Source organism: Plectropomus leopardus, chromosome 24, assembly GCF_008729295.1.
Source record: "Plectropomus leopardus isolate mb chromosome 24, YSFRI_Pleo_2.0, whole genome shotgun sequence".
Classification (NCBI taxonomy): Eukaryota; Metazoa; Chordata; class Actinopteri; order Perciformes; family Serranidae; genus Plectropomus; species Plectropomus leopardus.
The window spans coordinates 13,712,775-13,740,622 of record NC_056486.1 but is presented as its reverse complement, the minus strand read 5'-3'; the positions used below and the strand labels follow the sequence as shown (position 1 = coordinate 13,740,622).

Genomic DNA, 27,848 nt, shown 5'->3' with positions numbered 1-27,848 from the left:
TGAGCATGTTTTTTCTACTGCACACTAACTTTAAAAGCATACGAGAGGCTTGTAAAAATTGTTGTTTATCTGGGTAATGTGTATACATGATTGAAAATAGTTATGATTGCCCTTATATTCTCAGAAAACTGTTGCAAATGATATCAGATACAAAACAGTTTAGCGAACCAATCAGACAAACTCATCTCTAAAGCCTTTTAAGTGCAGTCCATCTACAACACACTAGAGGCCCACTACAAGCCCCCCAGCCACAGTTTGGGAACCCACCGAAGTGCACGTAGGGGCAAATCTGCAACCCCGCCTCCCAGTCTGCCCGAAATCTGACTGCAAAACGCGCCTGCAGTGTCCGTGTATCTCCCCGTGATAATTATAGCAGCAATATGGAATTAGCAATTGAAGCCCTAATTAGAATGAAAATGTCCCAGTTAGCCAGTTATCAAAGCATCAGCAGGGAGACCAGATTTAAACAAGACATCAAAGATGAAATAACTATCAGTTCATTGTTCCTAATCACACCCACAAGTTGATGAAGTGTGCTTGCGAAAATAATGTGGTCAAATAAAATTTAAGGGGTTAATAAAAGGGTGTACATATAAATGTGTGGAGGAGAAGTCATGACTCACACCAGGGCGAAACCTAGCTTCCCCTGGAGCCCCCACACTCTGCGCGCCAAGAAAAAATAAATACTGTACGTCTTATTACAAACAAGACCAAGAACTGATTCAAAATCAACACAAATAAATATCTTTGCTAACATTTCCAGTTCCTGTAGATTCCAAAATTCTCCCCAAATAAAATTTAAAGGTTAATAAAAGCGTGTAAAGGGAGTCCCTGCAACCCCCCAAAACATTTTTAAATACAAAAAAAGAAGAAAAATCAAAAATAAGCGAAAAGTGAACCTAAGATATGATGCACTGATGGGCAACTAAGAGAAAATGAAAAAGTTGAAATTTCCAAATTTGCACTTACAGCATTCTGTTATTATTTGAAATGTATTATTTTTGGTGGTTAGCCAGGTAATTTGTGTTGATTTCTAATTAGCTGCTCTTGTTTGTAATAAATATAGTTATATAAAATGCATTGTTTCTTGGAGTGGGGGGTGTGGGGGCTCCAGGGGAAGCTTGCTCAGGGCGACGAATATCCTAGGTCTGGCCCTGCTGTGAACCATGACTTTTCCTCCACATTTTTTATTTACACCCTGTTATTAACCCCTTAATTTTTTTTATTTCAGGGTGGGGAAATAAGAATTTCCGCCACTGGCACACACACTTCTCTAAAGGGTCAAACTCACCACACGTGCACACACCCCCTCCAGTCAAACATGAAGTCACCACTGAGCAGCACATGTAGAAAAGTGGATTGTTTCCTTCCTCCACCTGCTGTTATTCCCTGCCTTTGTTTATTAGAGCAGTGGCTGCAGCAGATTACACACTCCTGCAGGCTCTATATTACTGAGAGCTGCAGCTCCACCTTTCACTCTCCATGGTCTATAATTAATTGTCCTTTTTTTCTTTTTCTTTTCTTTTTTTACAATTTCATCAATTCATTAAATTTGTCAAGCCCGCAACGCAATCAAGGATTTGTTAGCGTACTGAAAAATTGATTGAAAACTCAACTAATTGCTGTGTAATAGCTTTGTAAAGGAGCCTTTTTTTGTGATGTGGTGCTAATTATTAGTTAGTAATTAGACAAAGCCTTAAATTAGTGTCTTTAATGTTTAAGTGAGGAAAACAGAGCTTTGTAGTGTATTATAGTGTGCACAAGCATCCTCCTCTCTGATTTACATACTGGAGGCAAAGGTATAATTCAAGTGTGTTGAATATGCATTGTTACTATAAAAGGCACGCACCGATTTGGAGAATATCACATAGGACGCGTTCAGGGTTGAATTTATGACATATTTTCTGATTTGTGATGACACAAAAATGTGTGTGTGGTGGAGGAGATTTAACGGCAACATAAATCTAAATAGATTTTAACTCATTAGCCATTGGAGAGGTAATGATGTAAGTCTGCCACTAATGAGCTTAAGCTCTTAATTGAATAGGAGGGGGGTGGAAACACACACACACACACACATATATAGCTACACTGCGCACACACACCCACACAACCCTAAATGCACAAAAGGATCTACACACAAAGACACACACACCTACAAATACAATCCCGCCTCCTGTGTTGGTATGGGGTGTTTTTTTCCTCTCTTCTCTCTCCGGGGTCACGAAGGGGGGGGGAGTCACAGTCACATGACCAGCTAAATTTCAACTCCAGTGCCTGCGGACTTCAGTGTCGGCCCTCATCACTTCACCACTGCACTTTTCCAGCTTTTCCCCCTCTCACACACTCTAAAAAATATTAAAAAAAGAGAACAAATAAGGCAGATTGAATAAAATCCCTCATGTGTTATTTATCAAATCACTCCTATAATTGATACACAGAGATTTTTCTTTAATACAAAGCTTTTTTCACAATCAGCGCCTAATCAAAGCACCCATTGAACGTCACACTAATCAAACCCTCTACCGCAAATGTTCCATATTTGCAGTATTAGAGGAAAAACATGCGACAAACCCCTCTGCTTTGATGTCACCTCTTCCAGACACATTTCATATTTTTATTCATCTCTTCCAAATAATTATCGGCACTTAACCCGCCTTGTCTGCGCAGACGTAAAAATGTCAAAATCAATTTGGATAAAGACGAAAGCTTATAGGATAAAATGTCCATTCTTTCTAAAGTGTGCGATACATTCAGAGTGTTCCCTTGGTAATACAGGCTATGGAAATGATGATATCCAATTTCTTAGTGTCTTCTATCAAATATACCCTGATATAAACAAAGCCCCAGTGAATGGGGGACAATGGAGGGGAATCTCAAAGCAGGTAATCCAGAGGGAGAAAAAAGGGAGATTAGAAAAGCCCAGATAGTGTTTCCAGTAGCTCAGATAAAGACGAGAGGAAATAATGTAGGAAAATAGAAGAGGGGATGAGTCGTCTTTGCTCAGGCAAGTGTGTGTGTGTGTGTGTGTGTGTGTGTGTGTGTGTGGGCCAATCCACTTTTATGAGCCCGGACTAACGCCCTGATGGGACACGGCGTAGATTTGAGCAGAGCCTATTGAGCATAAGCTGCTAAATTTGGCAATAAAGGGAATGTGATTTACTGTAAGCTCCAGTGGGCCGAGAGCGACGCAGCCGACGGCACACACACACACACACACACACACACACACACACACACACACACACACACACACACCTGAGAGTGTAAAAACACACACACATACACTAACAATAACTCACTCACTCTGTTACTGTCTCTTGCTCTCTCCCTCATTCTCCCTGACACACACACACACACACACGCACGCACACACACACACACACACACACACAGAGCGAACGCCTGGCCGGCTTGCCTCTGAGCCCCACACACTCGCACAGCCACTCATGCGGCTCAGCGGCAGTGACTTTGACAAATAACCAGGAAGTCCTGGTGTTGGCTTAAAAACTCCAACTTGTTCAGTTGCAATTCTGCATTTGTCCTGCTTTAATGGCTGTGGAAGTGGCTTTGGAGGTAATCTGTCAGTGATTGATTAGAGCCCGGCCAAATCCCCTCGCTGAACGCATTGGTAGGCTGCAGGCCCGCCTGCGACTGTGTGAGGCAGAGAGAGAGGGGAAGACAGAAAGATGAGGAACAGAGTCCTTCAGTGCGGGGGTGCATGTATGGAGATGTATCAACTCAGCAGCAATTTAAATGGCAAAGTTTACCCATGCAGTATGGGTGGGCTAATTAATACTGGATACATTTCAAAATAAATTAAAACATTATTAACATTATTGAAAAATGTCTTTTGTACATATATTTCTTTTTTATCTAATTAAAACCCAATATGCAGAAATTATTTATGATAAAAATACATAAAGTAAAATGTACAGTGTGTTTTCATATGTAGTAATGCTGGACAACATATCAATTATATATCATTATCATTACATATTACTAAATATTGTTTTAAACTTTTAATATTGTAAGTGTCTTTTTATTATTTTAAAGGCTGAATTGCAGTAAAGTGACGTCATTTTCTGATAATAACAGACTGTTCTAGTTTTGCATTTACCCACTTAGTCATTATATCCACATTACTGATGATTATTTATCAAAAATCTCGCGGTGTGAATATTTTGTGAAAGCACCAAGAGTCGGCACTAGAATACGTATAATGTAACAGGGAATGAGTTATATGTTGCACTACATCCACTTCGTAATGTCTGATGTGATTTGTTGTGTGGTTTTGTAGGCTGGTTAAATGTCGTTTTGTATTTATGTGAAAGGATTGACGTACTGGGACGCAAGACGAATTTCAGTTATTTTTCTGACAATAAAGAAAAATCAAATCAATCAAATCAAAATATGGTCCCCTTATCGTTACTAAGGTCAAAATATTGTGACATTTGATTTAGAAAGTGGTCCCCTCCAAATGTTAAACAGGTGATTACGGCCCTGGTTTGAGGTCAATTGGACAAAAAAAGGTTAACCCGTTTGTCCCAAATAATATGTATTGTGGGATTTGGAGGTGAAGTGCTGTGTAAAAACTACACAAAGACCCTAAAATAAAAGAAATGTGTTGTTTTGTACATGACATGACAACTTTGGAGTAATGGGTTTAAATATTAGTAAAAACATCATATATCTTCAATACAGAGCTGGAAAAAGCTTTTACTTAACATACGTACAGTGGTGGAAGAAGTAAATAAGTGTACAAATACTCCATTACAAGAAAAAGCATGACATTTGGATTTTGTCTTTAGTAAAAGTAGAAATCAACATAAAAGCGCTCATTGTGGAGCAAAGGAGGAGATCCACATTGGGGGAGACACAGATAAAAGAGGAGGTTTGGGGGGGGTCCCCTTATAGAAAATTGTGAGCATTCGACTCTTAATTTTCTGTATTCTGGAGAGTTTTATGCACAATTTTGTACCTTTTCTACTTAAATTTTGTGGTAAATGTCAGTAATTTTGTCAAAATAAAAGTTATTTTCATGTTTTTATTGAATGTGCACATGTTTTAAATATTGAAGGAGCACATCAATCAATCAATCAATCCATGACCAACATCTGTCACTGTTGTATTTTTAATATATCAATGGATTTTTATCGCTCATGCACATGCAATTAACATTTCAATATTGTTGCTGGTCAAGGTGGACATAATTAAATCATCATAACACTTAAATTGAGTCATATTTAAAAGATTATATACATGTAAAATAACTAAATGTACATTTGTTATTTATTTCCAAGCAGGTAGGACTTTGCTGCCTTGCCAAAGAGTCCCTGAACAGAATCTATAAAAGGAGGATAGAGCAGTTTAGTAACTTCATGTTTTAGGATGAAACGCAGCGTCATCAGACTTTCACGTGTAATTGATTAATACAGTTGGTGATCCTAACGCTTCTGTACGATGACAAATAATTTCCAAACTTCATCTGATAGCCATCAGAGTTTAAGATCCAGAGAGGAGACACAGATAAGGAGGAGTCTCTGTGCAGCTCCACATTATCCTCCATCTTACAAAAAAAGACGATTTAATAGCTGCACTGATTTAATCGATTTTTACACTTTGCATGCTGTAAATGAATGAGTCCACTGATGATTGCACTTTCTATGATGTAATCATCACTCGTATATGGCTGCGTTTGAATTTTGCATGAAGGATAAATGAAGCTTATGTTGTTCGTGTTTATAATGTATAAAAAACGACATTAATATTCACACTTCAAGTTGCTCCATTAAGAGTGACCATACAAATAGAAATAATGGCTGTTTAACACTATTTCAAACACTCTGCAATATTACTGTCTTTTCTCTGATCAGTCTGAACTAGACACTTTTCTTTTTCTTCTTTTCGCTCATAATCAAAGACGAGCCGGCCCTTTCGCCGAACATGCAGAGGCTCTGACCATGAAAATGTTTAGCATGAATCTTAATATCGCTTAAGTGATAATTATTCCGCTCGCCACAAACCTGACTAACAAAATGGAATTCAATCAGAGCCTGCGCATAATGACAGTCATTATGAAAATAATGAAAAAAAAAAGTAATAATGACATCCCTGCCTGTATTCAGACCTCTTTTTTTTCCACACATCTCCATGGTGATCTGAATTTTTTTTTTTCCACACTACATTCTGGCTGGCCCATGGCTGCTTTAATCACATTGTTTATGGTAAACCAAGCGTTGTGCGCTAGCTCTATGCTTGGACTCATTTAATTAACCACTTGAGAGGTGTAGCCGAGTCTACAGTAGTCCAGCGTTGTCTCCTGCAGTGGTGAGTGCAGGGTTATTGTTGCTGACCAGTCCATCTCGCAGCAGCTCTCTGCATCTCTCTCTGCTGGCTCTTTGAAATGAGACAAATCTCCCTCCGAGCAAGAATCTGCCTTCCTACCACTAATGTGAATCAACGTCTGACAACCAGGAACAATATAATTATGAGACATACATCTCACCAGGGTTATGCAGGAACAGATTACACATGCTGGGATTAAATTATAAAGCGCTGCCACACTACAGCTGCAATAAATCGTAACAATAAAACCTACATATTTAGCTTTATAATCTACACGTCCGCCTTAAAACAATTGAACTGACTAGACTGCAAATTAAACGTATATGTGACATTTTATCTGCATCATTATTACAGTCACTATTATCTGTGTGTGTGTTTTCTGCTGTCGTTGGTACGTGCGAGCATTTTTTCCCTCCACACAGTGGATGTGTGTGTGCTGGACCATGTCCTTGAGGTTTACTCTTTTGATTCAATAGCGCTCCACATGGATGGACTCAATCAGATACCTCAAACCCAGTGAAGGGTGATGTTCAATGGAGCTGAAGTTACACTACAGCAGCTCCTCGGAGAAAAGAAGGCCTGGTTCTCAGACGATGTTTACATGTGCAGACACTCCTTAGCCCCGTAGAAACCACAGAGATCCTGAATTTTAAGTGCGTAAACAAAGCCATTTTGACTTGCTGACATGAAGCAGCCGAGCAGCTAAATTGCTTAATTGTTGTCACTGGCTTGAAAATGCGTTTTATGTTTTTCTGCCTCTTATAGCGAATGTGGAAGATTTCTTGCATGGTTGGAGCATGTGAGAGGCTACACTTAAAATAAATCCTCTTTGGCTTTTTTACTTCGTCAACTGTCAAACCGGGTTTAAATCAAAAAGATTCAAATGTGTATTTAAATCATCAAAGGGCGCGCAGATCACATCATTTACTTATCCTGGAATCAGATTTAGAACAGATGTACAGCTTTAGAAGAATCCGAGAGATGTCAGTATTTGCAGTTATAGGTGAGCAAATCTTTTCAGGATTCTGTCGCGTCTCTCCGAGCGCTCACACGCAGTTCCTGAACAGAAACTACCGGCAAAGAACTTGAAATGGCCAACATGGGTTTTCTGGCCCTGGAAGCCATTACTTCTTGAATACCTTGAGGATAATGAAACTGGGCCAGGGGAGAGCGGAGATGGAAAACTGTGCTGTTGGAGTGCACTGAGCCATCGCACATTTCTGTTTGAACCCATAACACTGCGGCCATGTGACAAATGATAGCAAACACGGAGCCTGAGTCACTCCGAGAAGATTATAGTCAGCTGAGTTCAAACCAAAGGTGCTTTTTTTTCTCTCTGGTTGAGCTTTTTACTGTTATGTTTGTGATCATTCGTTAGTCCAGTTCAGTTGACAAGAACCTATTTGTATTTCTGCAACAAGCTGTCGAGTAACCTTAAAGGTCCAGTGTGTAGGATGGAGTCAGATATACTGGCAGAAATGGAATAAAATGTTCGTAACTATGTTTTCATTCATTTCATCTACATACAGATTACGTCGTCTTCCATAGAATGTGCCATGTTGTTTCTACAGTAGCCCAGAATGGACAAATCAAACACTGGCTCTAGATCTGGTTTGCCTCATTTGCCCGCCACACGGGAGAAGTTTTAGTTGGCTGCAATCACCACTAGATGCCACTAAATACTATACTCTTGACCTTAAAGGGAATATTTTGATATTTTGCAGAAGAGGCTTTTTTTTTGTAGCGTTAGAAAAGAAGATTTATACAACTCTTTTAACTGATTGCTGCATAAGATAGCAAGCTTTTTACAAAATAAAATACACTTTACAGCGTCTCAAAAGCTCACAAATTAAGATGTTATATCTCATTTTATGAGTACAAAAGAAGTGTAAACTTTTTAAATTTTTTTTTAAACCTTTGGACAAAGCCAGCATCCCAGTTGCCGGCAGACAATGTTGGCATAGTACATTTCTGCAAACCACTGATACAATACATTTGTACATTTTATACATATTTGAAAGACCACTGTTGGAGAACAACAAACAAAATCAGATGTTTTTTTCTTTTCTTTTGGAAATCACTGCTACATTTTCAGTGGCATTTTAGCATACAGTCATGGTTATTCTGTAATCCGTCGCTGTTTTATCCAGGCGGGATAGTGCCAAAAAAAGAAGTTGTTTTTACAGAAACATCACTGCTTTTCCTGCTACGAAAGTGCCACAAAAAGCATTCATTTTTTGTCAAGACCCAGAAAATTTAGTATTTAAAGCCAAAGCATGATCATCTCCTTACCAAAACCAAGGGGTTATGTACCTTAACCTCACAATGTTTCAATGTATTTGCTCCATAAAAATGTACTGAAGTAACGTATCTGTGGTTTGCAGAAACGGACAAAGTCAACATTTATCTGGCGACTGGGTGAGAGCCGCACCAGCTGTGTCTCCCAGCATCAGTTTTTTCCTGCCTATGATCTCCAAGCTGTGGTGTGGTATTGAACGGACAGAGATACAATATGAGAGAGATTTACTGTAAGAGTTAGTAGCACAAGTATTAAAAGTTTCTATTTGTCATATCAGAGTAAAATCCTAATATCGATTTCTGCGGAATAGGGAAATACATTTTATTGCACTTACAGCATGAAGGACTACCCAGACTATTTCTGCTGTGAGTCACATGTCAATTTGTACCAGTTCTATCTGAGAAATGAACATTGGCTGGGAGCAGACTTCCTGATTGGTCATTTTGAAGCAGAGAAGTACGTCTGCATGTCCTGACCTCTGCCCGTTGTTTCTTCATGCTCTGCTGTATAACAAGACCATCACACAGCACCGACGGGAGACAGGTCTCAGCTGCTCGCACTCTTATCAGAATGGGCTGCGCGGAGTGAGACGCCTCGAGGAAGTATCAGTAAACAACGCTATAGGGTTCCAGTTGCTATATGCTCAGGCGCTCATGCAAAATTCAGCACTTTGTATGTAGACTGAGACGGAGCCAAGGCAGGAGGCAGGGGTTATGTTTTAACTGGTGAACCTTCAGAACTCGACTATTCCCTCTCTAATTCTGACGGAAATGTTTGCGCATTTGACCTGAGAGCGTGAAACAGAAATATTAATTGCTGCACTTATACATGAAGAAATTCAAACAGCGCTCACTACTGCCGAGCTGTAGCTCCGACCAGTTATCTCTCGCAGTCTCGCTCTATCTTCCTCCCAAGTCCTTTAATGGTGTGATCGCCCTTAACTCCACTGTAAATCTCTCCCCAACGGCTTATGGTTCAAATTAATGGCCCTGCCATAAGTGTTTGAATTTCATGAATTGTAATAATACTTACATCACAAGACACATGAAGTCATGTCTCCCTCTCTACAGTGGAGATATGATACATTTTAGAGGGATGCACAAAGTGGTCCCCTGGTACGGTAGTGATGTATTCTAATAGACTGTGCTAGCCAACCCCCGGGTGCAGATATTCATGATTCATATTTGAAGGCTGCAGAACATTTAAATGGGACATTAAGTGGCAAAGAAGATTAAAACACTATTGGCTTTGTGGAATAACTGGGACGTTCACTGGTGGAGTATAATGTCTTTTTTTTTTTTTAACTGATAACTGCATGTTCCGAGCAGTCAAAATATATGCAAGTCCACTGAAATTTGGATTCTCTTTAGTTTTTATGTAAAGAAAAATATATTATGTTAATAATACTGCAGCCATTGTGCATATTTTTATTTGTGGAAAAATTTGTGGAAACATTTTTTTTCTGTGTTATGTTATTATCATTATTATGCTGCTAAGCAAGTGACGTTTGCAACGTGACGTTTGTAATGAAAGCATTTATTTTAAGCCAAACCATGATGCTTTTCCCAAACCTAACCACCCAGTTTTGTTGCCTACACATTACCGCAAAGCTTATGGCACAACAGCAACCGTTTCATAACATTAAGGATGTGTTCAAAACTGCAACCATTATGAGGGTTATAATTCTGTGAAAATCGACCCATTCAGAGCTTAAAATGACTCTACCTTTGCAATACTGTTCTTTAACTCCACTACACACACACACACACACACACACACACACACACACACACCATCATATGTTGGATGAGAAGCAGTATTATACTATTCATCTACCCAGCAATATACAAAACATAAAAAGTAAAACATTAACATGCAAACAGATTCATACAATATTCTAAGATAACCTACGGAGCTCACGTTATGATCATGGAAACAATATTTCTGTGGTTATGATACTTTGAAAGTAGTCATTCTTTATAATGAGTACTTTTCACTGTTAATACTTTAAGTAGATTTTGCTGATATTACTGATAATACAACACATCATTTAGATATTTAGAATGTACTCAAATCAGCATGACAGCACACCTTCCTCATCACTAAAAGTACGACTCCGACATATTTTAACCACTATACGTGCAGAAATTCTACAACTGATGTAACAATTACCAGGCAGGGAGCAAGGAGCATAGTTACACTATGCTGAAGACAAATACAGCTGAAATTTTCAAGTGCAACAGCCAACTGACTGATGGCATAACCTATAAACGAACACACAATGACAATAACCAGCATAAACCACCATGGTCTGAACAGACACATTACAAACAGTGACAAAAAGTGACATTTGAGTTTTGGAACATAAAACAGCAAACTAAAAACTAAAAACTTCTCTGTTTAGATCTATGATGATGAATTGAGTGTTGCTACGATACTTGTACAGGGTAAGTGAGTGTGATCGCAGTAAAAAAGTTGTTTTTGAAAGACTAAATGCCATTAAATGTGGATTGAAGCAGAGGAATTTCTTACGTAGCAACATGTTGTGAATTTTGGAAATGCTTTCAACTATCTTTTAACATTAATTTTGACTTTTGGGACTTAACCATATTTGGAAATATCTTGGTCATAACAAGGCTGAGCAAAATAAAAACATTTCTGTGTTCATATCAGGAGTATTTATTCAATTTGGGAAACCCCACGATCTACAGAAACTTTAAATTCAAGTTGGCCATGTGACTGTTTTCCAGTTATATGTCAGTCCATGTGTTCCCATGGAAACGGGAGACAACAGTCGCAAAACGCTTTTTTCAGAGCTAAATGCCCCTTAACCTGAGTATGTTTCGATTATATATTTTATTTTGTCTGTACTTGTTGTATCATTGCAATATTACCGGCAAGTGCATTATTTTCGTGCCACAAATGACGTTAAAGCACATCCTCAAGTGTAACTTTTACTTTAGCAACATGTTGAATCCAGAACTTTTGCTTGTAATGGAGTATTTTTAAGACTGCGATATTTCTACTTTTACTTAAGTAAAAACATCTGAGTATGTCTTCCACCACTGGAAATAACAACATAACCAAAACTTCAGTGACTTACAACTGATATGTAATTTTAAAGAGAGCTGCTCACCTCCCTCCTCAGTAGGGGATTTTTTGGGGCTGGCTCACTGGTGGGGGGTATGGGGGGAAACAGGTCTGCTGAGGATGTAGCTACATCTGTAGGGACAGGAAAAACTCATTTATTACAAAAAACTTGCAAAAAGTTTGGTTATATCTATAAAATGAAAAAGAGGAGCAAAATGTAAACAATGAGAATTTTCTGTGAAGCTATTATCTAATGCTAGCATAGCAAATGTAGCGCATTTCACTGTGAAATAAACAGCTTAATTAACACCACTCACGGGGACCCACCTGTCTTTGTGAAGAATAAGGTGACATACTGACGCCCTTTCTTTTCTCACTTCTGTCTGTTTTTTTTTTTTTTGGTTTTTAGGAGCTAGCAGGCCTAGCTTCATGACACTCCTCACCCTGCTTTGCTAGCATATATAGCATATGGCCTGCTGTCTGCGCCACGTTCAGGGACAGGACCGAACCATTCCATGAAAATACAGGGGGGAGGAGGCAATACTAAGGCTTCCTGAATGCTTATTTTTCTGTGCAACAACAAGAAAAGACAAAACATTATGGATTAAATCTTATTTTAATGATGACAACTTAGTAACTTTCTCTTAAAATTTTTTAATATATTTATTAGGCCCCTGTCAGTCACGGGCCCTTCGACTTTTCTATCACCTGCTGAACATTTTACTGTTGAGATAGCATTCAAATGCTAGTGGCAGCTAGCAAGCTAGGACAGGAGGCCAGTTAACCTAGCTTGCTAACATTAGTACTAATTTACACATACTAAATTCGATAAAGCAGAGGAGTTGGCTCGTGTTAGCAGTCTCTGTTTGGCAAATGTCCAGCCTGTTAAAACTCATAGCAATGAGTCAGTGCATAACCCATTGATTCAAACTGCTACATGAGTAAACACACAGAGTAGTAGAGAAAGATATGAGGTGTTCAAATAATGAAAAAATGTGGTTTAAGAAAAGTTAACAACACTTACAAACAGCTTTTAAACATGCTGTGTTGCTGTTGGAAAGGAAGTGGTACGGAGAACCCCAGTTATGAGTCCGAAATGACTCCTAAATGAAAGCTTTGTAATTCTGGCAATTAAGGCTTCAGAAATCCTAAAAGTGGCATTTGTGAAGATATTCTTGCAGCACAAAACATACACTAAACGTTTGTTTACCACAAAGCTTATTCTCTGCAAAGATCCAAAATCAGATGGAAAAATCCAATAGGCTTTTTGACGAGGGAACCAGGGTGACGTTAGCTTCCAGGTTGGCCTGCAAAAAACTCTTTTGTGAACTTGTCAACTGAACACATTAACACTGAACACATCTGTCCGCTGCAAATAAGGTTAGGAAATGGACAAAAATGTCCTTGTCTGTCATAATGATCTTACAACTTTATCCAGCCATTATTATTACAGGTGCATGTTGTGTGTCTGTGAGAGCGAGCACACGATCGTGTGCGACACAGATGTGTATGTGTGTGTGGTGGAGCAGGAGGACAGACTTGATGATCCCCCGTCTCCTGGTGACTGTGTGGAGCCAGCCAGCCGTGGCGAGGCTGCCATAACTACCAGTTGAGCTCTGTCAGGGAGATGACCCACTCTCTATTCAACAAGACCTGCCACCCTGACAGACAGACAGACAGACAGGGAGCATGACGGACAGTAAGACAGGGCGGGCAGAAAGACGAAAGACACAGCGTGTGAATATTTTAACTCTCGAGTGAATCCGAGAACTCGCCGTCTCGCTCCAAACAGCTGAAAACAGGAAAAAGCTGTAGGTGTAATTGGACCGCAGCAGCGCAGGTCAGGAGTCAACGGTCTTATTTGAGGGCTAATACCATTTAAGACTAATTTGAGACTATGTGTTATTGTGCCTTTAACTAAGTTTCTAACCTGATCTGTATAGAGGTTCATTGTGCTTTTAAAAGAGACCTGCTGCCCCGCAAAAGGCCATCTAATGGTTTTTCAAACCCACAGTATTACTTTAATGTACTGCAGATCAAAGGATAAAACAACCACTTCTGCAGATGAGGAAAAAAAAAACCCTGAAGAGCAGAGAAGATTTTAGATTTTCTTTATGAGGAGTCCATTTGGGTTCTCACTGTTACGAATGATTATAGTCTCGCAAACGATTAAAAAGCACTTAAGCAAAAATCAAAGCGCATTTATTATGTAGCATACATTTGCAACAGTTCAAAAAAATATGTGTGTTTTGCACTTTTTTTGGGGGGGGAGTTATTTAATTCTTTAAGTGCTTAGTCCTGTTAATTTATACTAGATAAAATTTAAAGATTTTTTTCACACCATTTAGAGGCAGAAAATAATGCACATAGTGTTGTAAAGACCTTGGGTTGGTGGCAAACACCAAGCAAAGATGAATGTTTGCGATATATCTTGAAAAATGTGAATTCTTAAAGGGGAATTCACAGCGTTAGTACAAATGTTAATTGGGTTTCTCATTACGAACCCGGAACATTCAATGTATGTATGTGTATTCAGGCACTGTTGCTTCGTACCTGTGTGCATCAGTGCGTTCATTTTGTCATTGGTGTTTGTGTGCGAGTTGCGAGGTCAGGACCTGGGCTGGAGGCCCGTCCCTGGAGAGCTCGCCTCCAGCGTGGCCAACTAACACTACAAACAATTAAAAACCACTGCTGCCTCCCCCCGGGGCGTTCGGCTTTTACCCAGCTCAGGTCGGAGAAATCGCTGCTGCGCGCTGCACAAGATTCCAAACTAAACCCTCGGTATCTGGTCTATAACGATGCCGGGCAGCGCAGAAGATGGAGAGGCAGAATCGATAACGGCTACAGCCTGTGGACCAGTGTGGAGACAGGGGGCTATTATTAGGACGTCCTTTCTTTACCACCTGAGCCACTTACACACTTAAGATAGTCACACACACACACACACACCCACACACACACACACACACACACACACACGCACACACACATTCAACTCTTCCTCGGTCAAAAGAGCCAAGAACAAATGATGCTTGTGGGGAAACAGACTTGTTGTTTAGGGTAAATCAGGTAATATAAGACACTTTTTGGGGAGATAACCAAAAAATTAAGCACCTAAAATCCTATTCACTATACTACATTCAGTGTTGCCTTTTGATCTGTGGTATATGTCTATGATGATTTATGGCATCTGGTAGCTTATATGTTGGTTTTACTTTTTTAAAAAGTCTGATTTAAGCTCATTGTTTTTCCCATTTTACTTGAAGGCATTAACTCTTTGAAACCTGAGCAAATCTGAATCTTTCAAAAACATGACTCCAAAATTAGCAAGAAATTGGTTCAAAAGTTACTAAATATTACCTAAAAAATTGCAAAAAAATTAAAAAACAAAACAACCAGGGAAGCGATCTGAAAAAAAGTGTTTATAAATGATAATGATTCTAAAACAGGTTTAAATACATTTTAAAGGCATTGTAATGCAGTACAAGTGATATTAATCCAGGCTTTAAGGAGTTAACTAATTACCCAGAACCTTTTCCCACAAAGAATAAAGTCTTTTTTGAAAATATTTTGAATATAGGACAAACAGTTAAGAAAATGCAACTTCATACAACCATTTTTTTGTTGTTACACCCTTATTATTTTAGCTGTAGTTCTCTTCTAACCAGTAAGAGAAAATCATGTCACATGGCTTACCCGGCAACTTCTGCAACCAGTGATTTTTAGATTTTTTTCTGCTCATACTAGTCATCTCAGATCAATTAAAATAATTGTTTCATGTAAAGGGCATTTGCAGGAGCAATGCAAAAGCATTTCTGGTGATTGACTGCTAATATTTAACCCTTTGGAGAGACGTCACTTTTTTGTGCTGCTTTCAAATGCATTTTAAGTATTTAACCTCTAAACCCTGAACAAATTGGTGTGATATTTTTATATTAAAAAACACTGGAAAGGGGGAAATGAGTAACTTGGTAAGTTTATTCCACAAATTGCAAAAAGTTAGTAGATTATTATTTTTTTCATAGCTGGGGGGGGGGATTTTAAAGATAAAGAAAAAAGCAAGGGGAAAACTATATTTAAAATGTTAACAAATTATTATAATTTTAAACACTTCCTTGTTTTTTTAATTATCTCATTTTGTCTTTTTAAAAACTTTTTTTTTTTTTTGCTAATTTTCAGGTCATTTTGTTGTACTTTTTTCCTTTTTTTTAATCAGTTATTGGGTCATTTCTTCTTTTATTGCTCATTGCCTTCTTCCGGTGTTTTTTAAAAGAAATCGAGCCATTTTGCTTTGGTTTCAAAGGGTTACAGAGCTGCCAAACCTTATTTGTCCCATTTTACCCGATTGCCCACTTTACCTGACTGCACCCTATCTCCAGAATTATTACAGCATCTGTCGAAGCAGTCCCATATATATTCACATTACAAAACCAACAGCATGTACTCTCTCTCACGCTTTGGATTCACTTGAATAGAGGCAAGACTGCTACAAAATTAATCACAACTTTGTGAGCAAACAAATAATTCACACTTGTGCTCCTGCCTGATGCAATACAAGGCACAGAGAGGGCCTTATATCCAGAGCCGAGTCTGTTTGAATTAAAGGGTCTGGATTTATTAGCAGAGAGGACACAGTTAGCGTAGCGGCCGGCCAGTAAGATAACCAGTCAGCCAACCAGTTATCTCCCTGGGCATATGCTGTGTCCACTGCTCCAGAGCTGCACTGTCAGAGCCATTGTGAATCCTAATGATCACAGTGCATCCCAACCGGTCAACACACACACAGACACACACACACACACACTCCCCAGTCTTCGCTCCAGGGGTCCTGACAAAACAGGAGACGGCGGGGACTCGTCAGAAGACAGCGATGCCGGTGCGCTCCACCTGCTCACTGATTCTTACGCCTGGAGGAGCCTGAGGGCACTGCCATCACACACCCTCCCTGTCCATGGCACACACACACACACACACACATACATAAATCGATAGACACACACAGATGCCCACATACTTACAGACATAGATCCACAACGCACATATACACCCCGCTCCCCTCGTCTCCCACTTACTTACCTCCCACCTCTTTTTCTTCCTAGCATCCTCTCTCCCTCCAATCCGACCCTATCCTGTTGTTTGTCCTCCTCTCTCACCTCCTCGTCACCCCCACCCCTCCCCCCACCTCAGCTGCAGAATGCATGAAACAACATACACACACACACCTACACACACCCTCACCTGTCAGGTAACATCAGAGAGGGGGAGAGTTGAAGAGACGTGACAGCGTGCTGAAGGAATCGTGTGCCAGGAACACAGAAAATCTCTCCGTTCACCTCTGTTGTGCTGGAACACAACGAGCCCGGGCCCCTCACCTTTGCGAAGGATCAGACCTGTTTGGAGAGCGCTGGAGAACCTCCAACAGTCAGAGCGGCGAAGACACGCTGAGGAGAAGAGCAAATGCATCCGAGTGTTGAGAGGAAGTTCTGATAATCAATAGGCAGGGAGAGGAAGTCAGGAGAGGAAGAAACAAAAGACAGAAAGAAGGAAAGAAAGCATGGGGTAGGGAGGGCCAACGCACGCAGCCCGAAGGCCTTTTCACTATCCATCAAGTTCAACAAGTTGGCCCGAAAGCTTGCAGCTGCCATATGTGCTGAACCATTTACACAGTCAAGTCCAACAAGTCAGCAGCAGCCCGCCAGATGATTTGCTCGAGAGTAAAAAACCCACAGCGTGGTTCGAAAGACAGCTAACGGTGCCGCGGTTCCACATTTCATTGACAGTTTTCTTGATTTCTTGATTTTCAGTAAACAGAAACTAAAGACACTTTTTATCAAAGAAACTAGTTGTTTTTAAGCACTCTGAGGCCACAGTGAAAATACTACTTGATGTCTGGGTTTAACTCTGAGGCCAGCACCTAAAATACATTTCACATATGCATTAATATTAGATCATATCATTAATATTACAGCATTTTATCTATATTCCTTCTGTGAAGAGATTTTGATGGCTGACAGCCCACATCAACCGTCCACAGGCTACAAACCATGGATGTATTATTAGAACCGGATACCAGACCCAAGGATGGCGCCCATCCAGTCCAACGAGAATACGCCAAAAAAGTTCCTTGCTTCCAGGTTACTTTTGGGGTTATGTGGCCCGGTGCATACGTGCAGTAGTGTTAATCCCATCATGCCTCTGGCCTATTGGCTATGTGAACAAGCAAACTACAGGATGATACGCTCTGAATTACATCTTCCTATCCATGCAAAAAGAGGTAATTAAATACATGTGACGTTAATACAATCATAATTTATTGATCAGCTACATCATATTTGCTATAATTTTGCACATTGAGACAGTTTAGGCCATAAAATAAATGTAGTTGTTGCAAATGGTTGATTTACTTAAACTTAGAAAGAATGACGACACATGGATGAGAGAATCATAAAGGAAAAACACATCTAATTGAAGCCTTTCGTAAAGTTGCATCCATCCTAATAAAACCTTTTTGGGCGAGGAATTATCAGATTTCCACAGCAAATCTCGTTTCCCTGTCTTGAACGTTGCATCCTCAAAATGCGTGCTCATCAGGACAAAACAAACGTGGCTATACGTTTAAAGCATCCCGCGAGCAAAACTCAATGTATTCAAGCTCGGAGAATGAATTAGTAATATGCCTGCATGCTCTGGCCTTGGGAAAACATCCCCTCTTTATAATTAAGCCACTGGCAGACAGGAAGCAAACCTTTGCGCAAACCTCTGTCTCCTCCTGGTTTGAGGGGAATGTTAAAAGCCGTCGGAACTAATTGGTTCCCCTGCCTCCTGTTTGTCATGGGAACGACACAACAATCAACGCTCTCCATCAACTCCTCCAGAATTGGGGAGCGAAACAACAGGGCGGTTGTCTTGCATCACGCCAAATAGACTGACAGTTAGCCGGGCGTTAGTGAAGACGGATGTCACGCATTAGTCACTTACAGGGGGGATCATTTGTGTTGCCTGCTCTGCCTCTTTGTTTGGGTTCAGCGGCAACAAACTATAAACTTGTTCAATTATCATAAAACAAAACGAGTTCTTTGTTTCTGCTCCGTGCAAGCGTTGGATTAACTTCTCAGCCTCCGCCGTCTAATGCTGCTCCTGATTTCTTTATTTCATTTTCTTTGAGAGAACACTCCAGCATTTATATTAAAGAAAAGCCCTCCACACAGATTTGAGGGTCTATTTGCAAGTTAGAGAATGCCACTCGAACAATAACTACCCATCTCTAGTGTTAGTTATCCTCTGGATCCACAAGAGCCATTTTCACCAAGGGGGGGAGGGGAGAATGATTTTCATCAGCAAGAAGTGGATCTTCTAAAAACAGTCATTTTGTTTCCACGTCTTCCCCCCCACCCAACCGCCCTTACATCTCGAGAGATGGTGCGGGGCTGTAAGTGCCTCTCGACGCTCTCCAAACTTACATCATGCATTGTTTCGCAGGCTGCCATGTTTTGCGGGCTCTTGGCCCATTCGGGTGCTGGATTGAGTGTGTGTAGGTTAGTGGGTGGGCAGCAGGAGTGGGTTCTCTGTGAGGGGCAGGAGATGCTGGAATTCCTAATAGAAGGTAATTGAAAATGAGCACTTAGAAGCCGTTGGCTGGTATTTTCCTGATGCGCGATGAAGGGCTGCCGTAATCATGTGCTAGACTCTGTTGTACTCAGCAGGCAATGGAAGGGCTCATTAGTGGATACTATGCATTATATACGTAGGTGTTCCAACATATATCCGCACACAAAAGCAGAAAGAAAAAGATCATGTGCCGGCTCAAACAACTTTTCACAGCCCGCTGATGCTTTTCTCTCGCACTGAACTCCTTGTCTCTGGTGGGCAGAGAGCAGCAGCCTTGAAAAGTTTTACTGAAATGTGACAAAATTGAATGAGTAGGCTGCTTGAGGATGTGAAGTGGATGGCTCACAGAAAGAGCCTCCACTTCAGTATTCTTCTTACTCTTTCTATGTGTCTGTCTTTCTCCTGCTGTCTCTGTCAGTGCCTTTCAGGACAAATGGTACCCTTACCCTTAGCTACTTTTGCCAGCCTTAGATATATTTGAGCAGTCGTCACAGGCGACCTGTGATGGCGAAATGCTCGGGAAATTGTGCTGAATGGCAAACTAACGCTGCTATCTGCCTCCATTGTGTTCTATGAGGACGTGTGGATACAAAATCTATTTACAGTGGTAACCTTGGGAGTGGAAACGATTTGATTTAAAAACGAAGAAGAGGAAAACAAAAGGGAGAGAGCAGGAGACAGCGAGGGGAGCTCCCTGAGAAGTAGAGCGCACACACAGAGGTCACATGATCCTCTTCCAGTTCTGATAATCCACACTTTTAAACGCTTCGACAGCGATGGAACTGCAATTCTATAGCCGCCCGCCTCACTCAATCAGCCGCAATATCTTGCTCCAGCAAACAGAAGCTGTGGTGCTGCCGCTTAGCACCGGGATAATGATCAGATTAAAAGCTTTGACTGGTGAGACTTGGACTAATGCCAGGTGATGGGAGCAATTTGCCGCCCAATCAACGCCGAACGAAGGAGGGAGAAGTGCACCATTGGCTACTGATGCCAGCGGGGAGGGGTTACGGGGGCGAGGAGAGAGGGTTGGAATCATCCCAACCCCAAAAAGCAGGTGGTGATTCAACAGTTCCTATTGTCAGATTCCATTACATCCCCTCTCTTTGTCTTTCTTTCTCTCTGCCTCTGTTTCTCCGCCCGTCCCTCCCATTCTGCTTCTAATCAAGTTCTTTCGCTGTCTTCCCCACTTTCACTCAAAAAAAATGGATGGTCAGCAGAAGGCCTTTTTGCTGAAGAGTATTTCTGCACACTAATGCAACATAGAAAAGACAGAGCGAGATGAGAGAGAAATAAAGAGGAGGAAGTGAGAATTTTTAAAAAAAAAAAAAAACTAAACAGCGACTCAGGAGATGTCTTTGTCAGTGAGAGGAAGACATGAGCGGGCCGGCGCGCTAATCATCGATCGGATGATTAAGGCAGATGAGAAGGGCTTTTTCCCCCAGTGAAGGATCTGATTGTTGGTCTCCTCCCGCCTGGTGTCCGGGGAGCACGCCGGCGGCAGCAGCTCAGGATCAATACACTCAATCACGGCTGAGAGGGGCAGCGTCAGTCACGCTGTGCCAGACTATTAGAACCAAGTAGGCAGACAGTGAATAACTCCATGCCTCTCTGGTCCCACCTCACACCACAGGGGGAAGCCATGAACTCGCTGGATGGCTGGCTGGAATGTATGTGTGTGTGTGTGTGTGTGTGTGTGTGTGCGCACGCGTGTGGATGAGCACGTGCAGCCGTCACACCTGCCTCGGGTTTAGTTAAAGGAATAGTTCAACATTTTGCCAGCGTGCACGCTGCCCACCCACCTCATGAGATGTTATTTGTTTGAAACTGGGTTGTGATGTCATATCACCGAAGTTCACGACGACGTTGCTATTTTAAGTTGCTAAGTTGTGTTTAAGTTGTGTTAAGAAACCAAAATCTAACGTCTTCCAAACGTCTGTGCCAACGCCATCTTGATGTACGATAATTACAATTACTCGTCCAAGTCCAAGTCATAAGCACTTTTCTCAATCGATTATTGGTCAAATTAATTGCTATTGAATAAATTGAATAAATTGCTTATTTCAAACAAACTCGAAGCAAACTAATGAACATGTTGCATTTTGTTTAAAAAATATTGTGGTTTAACCTGCGGCAAAAATGCATTTAACCGTGTACATTCACCTGCTGGAGTCCCTGTTGTTTAACCACAGTCTTTATGCTAAACTAAGATAACTGCTGGCTGTACCTTCGTACTTAATGAACAAATATGAGAGAAGTATAAATCTTCTCTCTCTCTCGCTCTCTGAATGCAGTGCCGGATCTAGCAGCTTCAGCACCCGAGGCAAACTTCCCCTGGTGATTAAATAATCTTTTATCAAGAGCTAATGAGAAATCAACACAAATAAAAAGCTAACAAATAATAAAAGAATAATGTATGTGCCTATTTGCAATTTTTTTCACAACACATCCAGGATGGCTTTTTCTTTTCATTTTCTCTCTCTCTAATCCATTAAATCTCTGGATCACTTTTCTCTTGTGTTCAGTTTTTTCAGCTTGAGGGTTTAAATTTCTTGGTCACGCCCATAGACTATAAAAGTAGTAAAAATTGATGTAGCTACCATGATGTCATCCACTGTTTTGTAGACATCCTTTTGAATACTCAAATTCGGCATTTCAGCCGTCATTTTCGTGTTTTTGGAGGGCCAGAAGGGACCATATTTGGTAGAGATGGTGGAGCTTTGAAAGAGCGAACCTCGGAGCCTTGGAGGTTGCTGCTTGGCTTTTTTTGTGAGGACATCCATATTAAGTTAGGAACAATAGCTAATGTTTACTTTCTGTGTTCACTTTGCAACCTGTTCTCATTCTGAACTTGTCAAATTTGCCGCTTGGCCATTGCTTTTGGGGTACAAGTGTGAAGCAAAAAGCCACTTTCTGCGTCTGATGCATCAGATGATGACACAGTTGGATCAAACCGGCGGCGTGCACCTGAAACACTGAGGGACAGCATCAGGTAATAATGCTGCTGGTGACCACGTATAAGGAGTGCAAGTGCGCTTATAGGGTGGGCGGGCCAGCAGGCAAGGAGACAGATGCGTCTAATCCTAACCATCATGACAGTCATAAGGACTGTGCTGCTTCATCCCAACACGTGCATTTGTTGATATCGCGGTAACAGGCGGCGTCATCCCACCATGACATCATCCCACCACATGTATTTGCTGACATCACCGTAACGGCATCCCAAAGTGTAAACAGCTGACGCACAAAGGGAGTGAGAATGTGTTAACTTTCAGTTAGACTGGGATATTCAGATAAAGTGTTTGAAATGATTTATGAAGAAATTAAGATATATATGGAGGCCCAGACAGGCAACATTTCGCTAGAATTTCGGGTCCTGAATTTCTGCAAAAGCAGAGTCCGCAGTTATCATGATCAATGGTCAGAATGATAAGAATGTGATCCAGATTGAAAAATACCATACATTCATTTCAAGGATACCAAAATATTGTAAACAGCACAGATGCTTAAAGTACAAGGCACATACCGACTTTAAATAAACTCGGAGTGGTATTTTTATTCATATGTGGTGTAAGGATGTTAGAATAAAAACTCTTACTTTTTGAGCCATTATGTAAAGACACCTATTTTGTTAAAATTGATAACTGATACTTCAGCTGTACTTCGTCCTTGTAAGACAAAAGTAGACATTCCAGCTCTTCACCAGTTCCACTTTGAAAAACACTTTGGAAATAAACAGCAGCAATAACCATTTCTTTTACCATATCCTTCACCTTTGTCCCTTTAGATTCTCAAGTCCCAACACTTCAAAATAATACATCAAAAATCGTTTTTAATCTTTCCAGACAAAATGCCTTCATGTGATGTCAGAAAAAAACCATGTATGCACATCAGCTTGCTTCTAGAAAACCTTGTGCACTGACAGAAAAACTCCTCCTTCCCCTATAGACGACATCATCCTATGTGGCGGGTGAAAGACTCGTTAGTGCCGTAAGAAAGGAGGAGAGGGGAGGACGGCACTTCCAAGACAGCTGTGTCCCTGACAGACAATGGATGGCCCAGGCCCATCTGGATGCAGCAGCCCTGGACCAACATGATGTATACATCTTCACTAGCCAATGGGTGCCATCAATCCCCCATCACCATGGTGACCAGCGGTGACAGCTAGCTGAGGACCACGGCCTCTCTCTGACTGTCATCTATCTATCTTTATCTTATTAGGCATGTAAATAAGTACATTATTAGGATATTAACGGATAATAGGCTCTGAAAAAGATCCACATTTTTGCAGAAATGTTCTTCTTCTCTGTGTCATTTAAACTGAAACACACATACATCGTACATATGAGGATAAACCTTTCAGGATAGATAATTAGACCGTAGAAAAAGGTACACATGATCCGATAATCTAGGCTGTGTGATTCAGTAGTTAATGGGAAGCTGATGAGCTGAAGTTAGGGATCGTCTCAAAAGTGCAGTTTTCAGTTTTGTCATTGCATCTTGTTTCTTGTATATTGTGGCCTATTTTTTTATCAATAGCTTTCCTACTTTTTAAGTGTAGACACTTCAGCTTCACATCCATCTTCCTCCATCCACAATATGCTCACTTTTTTTTTAAAGTTGAAACAGACAACTTTTTCGCCCTAGTAGAGCTATTGTTGCCATCGCAAAGACAACCTGATCGCTTTCCAGTTTCATCTGAGCCTTACTATTGCCAACAGCACAGAACTCACTGTAACGGCTAGGAAACGTAACTGAAACTGTTAGGTTACCAGACACTGCATTTACGTTGAAAATCAAGCCTTCATTTTTCTGGAGATCATACCTGGTAGCCAGAGTTGCATGCTGAAAGCCAGGCTCATACAGGGAACCAGTGCGAACACAAATAGTGTCATTAATACTGCAATTACATTATGCAATCAACATTTAATTCCTAATGATAACTAGGAATCATAATAAGTTTAAACTTTAGCCTATACTTTTTGTTGTACCTTTTGTTTTTGCTCTTAATTTAATACTTTGGTGTTATTTTTTCCTTATAAGTGCATTCCATTGGAAAATTGTTAGCAAAGGTGGATATAAATCTATCTATCTATCTATCTATCTATCTATCTGTCTGTCTATCTATCTATCTATCTATCCAGCCGTTTGTCTGTATTATTTGTTCTGTTTTTCCCATCTATTCACATGATATATTGAATTCAATATTATCCTTTTAACAGACCCGGCTTTTGAGTTGAGTGTTTGCAGCATTCCTCTCTAATCTCCATCTTTAAAAAAAAATAACAGGCAACCTTGTCAGCCGAGCAGTGGAGATGCAAAGAGGAATTGGAGGAACGGCCTTGCTACAGGACCATTCTGAATATGTTAACAGCGCCGCTTCCCTTGAACTGTCACAACTTGAAAATCCACCGTGTTAAGAGCTTCACATGCAGGCAGCCATGAATATCTGCCGTTTCCGTAGACTTGGCCACCGAGGCCCTTAAAAAGCACTTGTTGTAATACATGACCAATTTCCCTGCAGCGAGTGCAGAGGAGTATTAACATCTCCTCAGCCTGGTTCGGTTTTAATGTGATAGAGATGTTATTAGAGCCATCACAGGCCCAAATGAATGGCCAGTGGAAGCGCCACAGCAGGAGAGAGAGGGGGGAACACATCGACCTTCGCCTTACCAAGGACAAGGACACTTGTGCTCGTAAAAAGGGGTGGTTCAATTGTTCACACCAGCCATGGCTGCTGAACCAAGCCTTGGAGTCAGGCCTACACGTCCATATTACACTCGCTTAATCGGCTCGTATTTCACTGGATTTCTTTGATTGGCGAGGTTAATCCAGCATTTCTTTCTCATGTAAATAAACTGTGAGAAATCGCTGTAAACCTGTAAATGATTAATCATTAGAGGGGACATCTGCTGATTTTCATAATTTTCTAATCATTTATAAGATTGTAAATTACAGATAACTTCATGGTAGGCCTATGAAATCAAATCATTTCTGCACCCTGAAATAATTAATATGTGTTGTTGTGCAATTGACTGTGATTTACCTCACACTTAAACTTGTGTAATAAAAAGACTTTAATGTCTCCGCAATCCATTTGATTAATTTTGCTGTCCTGCATTGTTGTGTTAAGCAATTCTCCCCGTGACAAGAGGTGCTCTCGTCTTTGAACAGTTATCCTGCCTCCCTGCTCCTTTGAAGTATAATTATTTCACTTTAATTAGAAGCGAATCATGCTTAGTAAACACAAAAACACGGTCTCTTCAGATTAATAGGCCGGGGTAATGCGTTAGGCACGAGGAGTTGCTTTGAATGGGCTTTGGCTCTGCTCCAATTCGGGCATGATTCTCATTGTGCGGCAGCTCCCAGCCTTGACGAACTGACCAGTGACTAGCAGTTGCAGAGGGGGAGAGTGAAGATACAGGCCCATGTCCAACACTGAATTCTCCTATTGTTTCAACACAGAACATGTTGTTCTTTGTTGTCTGCTATTAATAATACATCGGCCACAATCTGTAAGTCTAATACTGTGGAATTAAGCATGAGGCACCATGTTTCAAACCCAAACAGAGTATTACATAACTCATGAGCATGTGGGGAGACTTTTCTGGCATGCAAAATTTAAGATTCTTGATTAAAAATACATGCGGATTTGAGCAAATTAATATACTGGAGGGGACACATATGGGACAGCAGACATTGGGGGTCCTTTCCCAGAAACTTTGGGGCAACAAACATTTCATTTCCAGTATTCTGGTTAATTTTTATGCATTTTTTTTTGCCTTTCTTGCATCAAGTTAAAGGTCTCGTATCATGCTAATTTTTTAGGGTCATACTTGTACTTGGATTTTCTACTAGAGGATGTTTACATGCTTTAATATAAAAAAATATATATACCTTAATTGCTCCCAGTCCCACTCCCAAAAAATCTGCTGCAAGTCTTCACAGAAATCCTGATGACTTGCTTAAAGGCATTTTTCTGTAGGTTCAATGATTTGATACTTTTACTGTATTTATTGTATTGGAAATCTGTCTTTTTACAATATGAGACCTCTAGGATGGAAATGTCTTTGCTGCATCAAGTTCAGGTGGAAATGTCTTTAATTTTATCAAAATAAGAATTCTGTGGTTATTTTTGTGTTTTTATTGTTGGGGACAACTGCATATGTACTAAGCGTTCAACGTAAAATTCTCTATAAACATCACAAAATGTTAAAATGTTACATCTTAGTCAGGGACATTATAAACATCCTTAAAATGTTCTTTGTGAACAACAGACAATGTTTTTTCTCTAAAACATTCTTGCAACTTGTAGGTAACATTAGCCAGTGTTGTGGGAACGTTCCCTGCTAGCTGGGTGGGATGGTATCTCACAAGTTAATGCCCCATGAATGACGCTATGTACTTAACCTAAAGTTACAAAGGTTAGGTTTAGGCAGGTATAGTTACTGAGGTTTTAGGGTTAGGAAGCAAAACATGGTAATGACCTCCTCACCTTATCTCAAAGCTCATATGGTTCCAAAAACCTGTCTCCTGAGAAAAGTCCCAAACAGTTATTATGATATCCAACAAAATAACATCCCAGAAATGACATTATGTAATGTGAAGTTACATGCTTAATGTTAAGTTATGTAGGTTAGGTATAAAAAGTGTGAACTCAAAGTTCACATGGTTCCGAACTGCTGGGAAAAGTCCTGTGTTTGTTTGACCTATTCACCCCCAAATCTGCCTCCTTATTTTAACCCATCAGCACGGTGATCACCTAAGCGCAACCTTCCCAAATACGTGGGTTAAACACAAAATACTGGCTATGATAACTAAGGATATGCATGACTTTTTAGGAAAATGTCCAAATACAGCCTGGGTACAGCCTAAATTATTGATGGGAAGGAGTCCCCTGTGTCCCCTCACAATCTACACCCATGTATGTAGCCATTTACTTACATTACACACTCAAATTAGAATACAAAATAGGCCCTTAGTGCAATCTGGTGCAATTTCCCGAAATACTTTGAAAGGAGTAAAAAGCGACGCCGCCTTTTGTAGTTCAAATCAGCTGAGTAAAACATCCCTTTACAGTTTACTGAATTCAAACTGGATTATTTCATATCAAACAATCTTTAGATGAATTTAGATTACAGGAAATCTACCAACCTTTCCTTAACACATTCAATTATATTATCAAACTGAAAAGATAAAATGCTCTAATATTTACTTGCCAGTTTCAGCAGCTATGCGGAGGGAGGGAGTGGGGGAGTGGGGGGGGGGGGTTGTCGCTCTCCCAGCAACTAATTACTTAAGCAGTTGTCAAAGGTTTGAAGCTCGCTCTTGAATTCCAATGAACACTGTCCATGGACAGCGGTGGTTTTGCATATATTATGAATATTTCAGCTTCTCCCAGTAACCTTGGTGTCGTTTGGCAGATAGGGGCTGGCAGAGAGCCATTTAAAAGCTTCTCTGTTGCAGAAGGGAGGAGACAGGGTATTAAGCTTTATCTATACTT

At 40.5% G+C, this 27,848-nt stretch overlaps 2 protein-coding genes across 2 annotated transcripts in view; both read right to left on the bottom strand.

Annotated features, from left to right (window-relative positions):
* LOC121963030 (fidgetin-like) overlaps window positions 1–2,427 on the bottom strand; it is a 43,110-nt gene extending 40,683 nt beyond the window's left edge. Inside the window, exon 1 of the mRNA XM_042513394.1 lies at window positions 2,156–2,427. The gene's annotated coding sequence lies outside the window, so the exon portion shown is untranslated. The remainder of the gene's footprint in view (window positions 1–2,155) is intronic.
* Window positions 2,428–12,233: 9,806 nt separating this feature from the next.
* Window positions 12,234–27,848, bottom strand: part of LOC121963028 (cordon-bleu protein-like 1) — a 54,859-nt gene continuing 39,244 nt past the window's right edge. Inside the window, exons 12-13 of the transcript XR_006107192.1 lie at window positions 16,976–17,178; window positions 12,234–12,306 (exon numbers count right to left, since the gene is read on the bottom strand). The gene's annotated coding sequence lies outside the window, so the exon portion shown is untranslated. The remainder of the gene's footprint in view (window positions 12,307–16,975; window positions 17,179–27,848) is intronic.